This window comes from Physeter macrocephalus, chromosome 13 (genome assembly GCF_002837175.3).
Source record: "Physeter macrocephalus isolate SW-GA chromosome 13, ASM283717v5, whole genome shotgun sequence".
Taxonomy (NCBI): domain Eukaryota; kingdom Metazoa; phylum Chordata; class Mammalia; order Artiodactyla; family Physeteridae; genus Physeter; species Physeter macrocephalus.
The window spans coordinates 16,278,734-16,285,015 of NC_041226.1; the positions used below are offsets into that span (position 1 = coordinate 16,278,734).

At 43.4% G+C, this 6,282-nt stretch overlaps 1 protein-coding gene across 1 annotated transcript in view; it reads right to left on the reverse strand.

Annotated features, from left to right (window-relative positions):
* The window catches only part of LOC102974106 (phosphatidylinositol 3,4,5-trisphosphate 3-phosphatase TPTE2-like), a 123,104-nt gene extending 122,336 nt beyond the window's left edge, over positions 1-768 (reverse strand). The window contains exon 1 of the mRNA XM_055089673.1: positions 564-768. The gene's annotated coding sequence lies outside the window, so the exon portion shown is untranslated. The remainder of the gene's footprint in view (positions 1-563) is intronic.
* Between the last annotated feature and the right edge of the window lie 5,514 nt (positions 769-6,282).

Below are 6,282 nucleotides of genomic sequence, written 5' to 3' on the forward strand. Positions count from 1 at the left end.
TATGTAGTTGGTTATTATGAGCCTTATTTGCAGATTTTAAAAGTAGAAAGACACACATTTAAAGTTAAGCACGTTAAGATACTAAAACCTTTATATTTTGTGTAAGGAATGAGGGAAATAAAAATATGTGTAATAAATAATGTTGGCATAAAGAAACACTGGAAGGACAAGCATATGAGAAGATGTCTAAGGGACTTCTCTGGTGGTGCAGTGGTTAAGAATCCGCCTGCCAATGCAGGGGACGCAGGTTCGATCCCTGGTCCGGGAAGATCCCACATACCGCGGAGCAACTAAGCCCGTGTGCCGCAGCTGCTGAGCCTGCGTTCTAGAGCCCGTGAGCCACAACTACTGAAGCCCACGCGCCTAGAGCCCGTGCTCCGCAACAAAGAGAAGCCACGGCAGTGAGAAGCCTGCGCACCGCAACGTAGAGTAGCCCCCGCTCGCCGCAACTAGAGAAAGCCCGCGCGCAGCAACGAAGACCCAACACAGCCAATAAATAAATAAATAAATTTGTTTTTAAAAAAAGAAGAAAACGCTAGGAAAAGAAATGAAATCCAACTAACCACGATTCTGAGCAACTGAGCAGCACGGGGTTGTGACACCGACTACAGAGAAGGAAACACACTTCTTGTCTCTGCTGTGAAGGAAAGTTTGCGTTAATGCTGTTTATTGTTACTGTCTATTACACTCTAACAGACTCTCACCTAGGGACAAACTGTACAGGACTTAACTGTGGTTACAGAATGGAATGTAAATGTTCTCAGCCATGGAAATCTGAGTACAGCTTGATGAAAAGTTTGGAGGTGGAAGCAGAGGTGGGGAGTCTAGGAGACGTAGGAGCTCAGATACCCTCCTCTCACAAAATGGAAAGCCAGGAGATGCTGTCTGTGTTTGGGAGAACTAAAAACAAAAGTTTAAGGAAATTAAAGCTGCACAAGTGAATAAGATAAAAATAGTGATGTAACTATTGTGTGTGCAGGGGTGATATTAAGTAAAATGAATATCTGTCATTGCAAGAGTCAATAAGTAATGTCATAAAATAGTAGATCCATCGTATTTACACAGTTGGAGGGCATCAGCTGCAGAATCAAGAGCTGGGAAGCTGACAGTGGTTGCCTTGCAAAGTGGGACTGAGGCTGGGGAATAAAGAGCAAGGAACCATTGCTTCTTTTTGTAAATCCTCCTGTACTATTTGCCTTTTTTTTTTAACTCTGACAAAACCAAACCAAACATAACAATCATACAAGGTTACGGTGAAGGTCAGGGATAATCTATTACTAATAACCGGAAACGTAATCGGTGAGCCATCTTGTACTGTTATTAGTAGGATTTGCTCCTGGTGTCAGTACCGGACCTCCAACCTCCCGCACCCTAGATTTTTTCCTTCCTTGGGGATCCTGAATGGCTCCCACCCCCAGCTGCCCTGTCTATTGTTTCAGCAGCACTCCAGCTGCGAGAATGGTCCCTCACTACTCACCTCTACTCCGGATACCACCTTCGCTGCCGGGGTTGGATGTCCTATCCTGTGGTTATAGCTGTTGTCAGTTTCTCCCTCAACTGCTGCCAAAACACATCAAGCTGCATCTTGCTGTTACACATCAACTGATATAAATTTATTTTATTGGTTCAAATGCATGCACTTAAAAGCTTAATTTTAGCACACAATCATATAAATACTCAATTAAAAATACAGCTCATAATATACAACACCCTGTAGCAGTTTTTGCTGTTTCTGAGCTTTACACCATAGGAATGCTTTAACAATAATCTCTATTTACAAATAGAGCAATATATGCTCATTATAGAACATTTGAAAGAACAGACATAATTGCTTTGTTCCTCCTCATCAGCTTGGGATACAAGCAGAAATCCCATGTGGTTAAAATTCGATGACTCTTCTGAGTCCCCACACTGCTTCTACAGAGAAGGTCGTTCTTTCCTCTTTGAGTCCTTTGGCCTGAAATACCTCCCAACCCCCCAGGAATGCCTACGCCTCCTCTTGCTGAGGTGTCACTCCAGCCAGAATTCTGGAAGTCATCCTAAACTCCTCTTTCCTCTTCATCCTTCAGATCTACTCGAAACTAGGTCCACGGATAAATTAAGTACTTCACCCGGGTCACATAGCTTTTGGTGGGTGGGCCTTCGGAGCCAAAATGTAGTGTTTAGGAGGTCTGTGCTAAAGCATGCTGCCCTTTTGCTTCTGGGTGGCACAGGTGGTGGCTCCATGGAGGATCTGCATAGAATCAAGTCTCCCCCACTTCTCATTCCCTCCCCAAGAACCATCTCTTGGCATCATTGCTGTCATATAGCTACTAAGTGTCAAAAGCAGGATTCACTTCTTCAGTGAATTTTTATGTCAAACTTTTATCATTTTTATTTTGTTTTTTCAAAAATTTATTAATGAAATTTTCCAGTATTCAGAAAAGTTGCAAGAATAGTACAGGAACACTTATATATCCACCACCAGACTTCACCAACTATTAACACTTGCCAAACTTGTTTCACTCATCTATTGATCTATCTGTTGAATATATCATTTCCAAGAGTTCCTTCCCATTTTCTGACTCTTCCTTTTTGTAGCATCATGTTCTTGTTTAACAGATGTAATATCATTTCACATCTCTCTAGTGATGAGTAACACATTTTGTAGGCTTTTATTTGGCTCTTCTTATATTCCCTGAATTATGTTTCTTCTGGGGTCGCTTCTTCTCTGTTTATCTTTCTTTGTCATACTGTAGGTTTTTCTCAAATGTTTGGTGATTCCAGTTGTCAGGCTATTCTTAAGAATGAGATAGGAGAAAGGCTGACTAGGACTCTTAGCACCTGTGTGTGGAATTTGCTGATTGGCAGGCTTCAATTTAGGGTGAATAGTCAGAGATCTGATCGTTGTGCTGAATGTAGATGCCGGAAATGCCGGAATGTAGATGACTTTGTGCCGCGGTACCAAAAGCTGCAGCTGCCCAAGTTTTCTCAGAAAGATCCTTCACTGTCTTTATAAAAGTCCCCTCTGGTCACTGGTTGGTTGGTTTTGGTTTTCTCTGTGATTGAACATCTAGTTGCTGGGGGTTCCTGGCGCCAGAGTTGAGGAGCAGGGATGCAGGATGACCATTTTGTATAGAGATCTTCACTATCTTCCATCTTCTAGTCACTCCAATAACTTTTCCGAGTCCCCAACCTCAGCCAAGGTTCCAGCACAGAGGGAGGCTCCCCTGTCTTCTGCAAGACCCTCCAAGCACATCCTGGGCTATAGCTTCTCCCACTCAGTGTTCTTCCATGTGCATAGTCTTCCAGAAATCCATTGAAATTGCTTAGTCTCTTGTTCTCTCTTACTCAAGTCCCCACCTTGAACCTTCAGTAGCAAGGACAGGGATGATTATGCCCATTTTACACTTGAAAAACAGAGGCTCATGTGATTAAGTGACTTGCCCAAGATCACACAGCTAGAATGGCAAGGGCCAGGATTAAACTTATATGCTTTTGACTATGCCAAATACTTCTTTTTTTTCCAAACCATGACTCAGCTGGTATGACCTGGAGAAACAAGCCCTTACATAATACGACACATTTACAATATGCTGTCATCTGTGTATAAAAATGACTCAGAAACTGCCCAGAATAAACTGTGCAATACCATTTTACAAGTTACATATCTAGAATCAAGTGAGAACTCATCAGAGTTGTAAAACAGCAGTTTTATATTTTGTGGGTCAGGTTGGAGTGGAACAGAGCTTGAGGAGAGAACACTGGTAGGAAGGGCTAGTCATCATTTGGGCAATTGTGGCAAGGGCGTGGCACACTGAAGGCTCTCGGCTCTATGAAATAAATCCACCTTAGAAGTCACATCTGGAGAGCAACTGACCCAACGAGGTGGGGCAGACTCCGGGCAGGGGGGTGAATAGAAGACTTTCTAGGAAGACGGGGTACCCCACCCACATGGAAGCCACTCTCTCATATACATGCAGTACTTGTTAACTACTGTGTACAGACACTGCGAAAGGCTCTCGAGATACCTTCATCTTCAGCCAGGGTATTATCCCCAAAAGATAAGGATTTCTTCATTTTTGGATACTTCTAGAAATAAAAAACCCCACAGTATCTCGCAGGAACACATCTCACTCTTAATGGTTTAAGGTTCAAAGTGTTACACAGAATTGTTCTGGTTCAACCACAAATATAGTTTGAGGGCTTTTGAATAGTCGGTCGTTTAGTCAACAAATCTTTATTGAGCGCCTACTTAATGGCAGCCACTGGGGCTAGGACCTAGGGACATGCTGGTGAGGCACAGGAGATTATTTCTAAGGAAGTTAACCACTTGACCACCAAAGACAATGCCGAAGCACCCACTTTTCTTTTCCTCAGAGACAGAGGCCAAATTCACTTAACTTTGAAATGTAGAGATTGACCCACAGAAAACTGGGCTAGGTAGATGGTGAACATATTATATGCTGGTATTAATTCACTGTGATATTAATTTAAATGCATGATATACAGGGGAAGAACATAATTTAACAGAAGATCTTTCCGTTCATCCTGTTTTTCTCTAATTTTCACCTTCGCCAGAGCTGTTTTTGTCTCAGTCTGATAAAAACAATTTTTTGGAAATTCATTGTGAAGTCTGGAACAAGCAAGCATACCTTCTGTCAAAGGTTGGCACACAAGCCTGTGAACTTGGAAAGAGAACAGAGCTTTCTAGTAGGACAAATAAAGAAAAGGGAGATTAAAAAATCTGATTTCCTCTTCTTTCCATCAGTTGTCAGAAACCTTTGAATAATCTATTCCTCCAGTTCCTGAAAGGGAGATAGCTATTAAAGCATTTCCAAAAGGAAATATATTTTAGTTTTCAAGAATAATGGAACAAATGAAGTGGTAATGCAACAAATATAAAAGAAATTTTTTAAAGTACAGTATTTGCATTTTTTAATTTGTGATTTTTTTTCCCCCATCTAATTCCACTCTCTCCAATGGTCCCTGAAACCTCACCAGCAGGCTGACATCCTGATAAACTCTAGAAGGAAGAAGGAAAACACAGTCTAAAAGGCAGGGTGGGTGTGGCAGCTAAGAGAGGTCATGGTGAACAAAAAGAAAGCGCAGCTACTCAAGTGTATGCAGATAAGGTGTCAAGTTCAAGGTCTGAAAGGAAGTATACCAGATTGCAGAGTGCCCACATGATACGTGATGACAGACTTCCAATGATGGCACCTGACCTCTAGTTCTTTTGGGTAGCCCTCACTTCCAAACAAAGCAAGCTGCAAGACCAGTTCTCACATCAGGCAGCAGAAAGCTTCCTTCTTTTGGGAAAAGCTAGTAAAGGCATCTCTCTATGCCCTCTCACTGCGAAAAGGGCCAGCTTTCTCAGGAAGTTTCTGCTGTTGGAGAAGACTCAAAAAGGCTGTGAGGGCAGAGTACAAACAGTATGGCAGTTAGAATTAAAATATGAGTCCATGTCCATCCAACCCGGCAGGAGTTAATTTCCTTCCCAAGCCTCGAATTCTTTATCTGTAAAATGTGGTAGGCAGATTGAATCAGAAAACATTAAGTGATTCTAAATTTCTAAACGACTTCCTTTCTCAGGACTTCCCTGGTGGTCCAGTGGCTAAGACGCAACGCTCCCAACGCAGGGGGCCCAGGTACGATCCCTGGTCAGGGAACTGGATCCCACACGCCACAACTGAGAGTTCGCATGCCACAACTAAAGTTCCTGCATGCAGCAACGAAGACCCGGCGCAGCCAATAAATAAATACTTTAAAAAGAGTTCTTTTCTCTATTTCCCTCTTTCTTCCAATTACAAAAGCTTAGGCTGTAAAATCATAATCCAGCCTACCTGTTTTCCATATACTTGAGATTAATTCACATACTTTCTAAATAACATGGTATTATGATACTTCCGGCCCCAGGCTGGAAGCCCTGCCTCCACTTAAGGTATTGTTTTAAACCAAAGTTTACAGTGTCTGTTGATGGCCGAGACCCTCACTCTCCGCCCTTCCTCTCCGCCCTTCCTCCACCCCACCCTGAGGCCCCTGGGACTCAGTAGAGGCTGGGGGCCTGACTCATCCCTCCTCTTCTCCTGCCCGGCCTGGGGGAAGGAAAGAGGGCAGAGGAGAGGTGGGCAGCCTTTAGCACCCTGCAGGGTTCTCGTCCCCTTGGGCAGTGGGCACAGGAGCCCTCTTACCAACCCTGGGCTGTTTCCTGGGGGCTCTCCAGACCCCCCTCTAGGACCAAGCCCCCCATCACACTCGGAGTGTGGATTCCGGCAAAGGAGCTGGGAAAAAAGTGAGACTCTC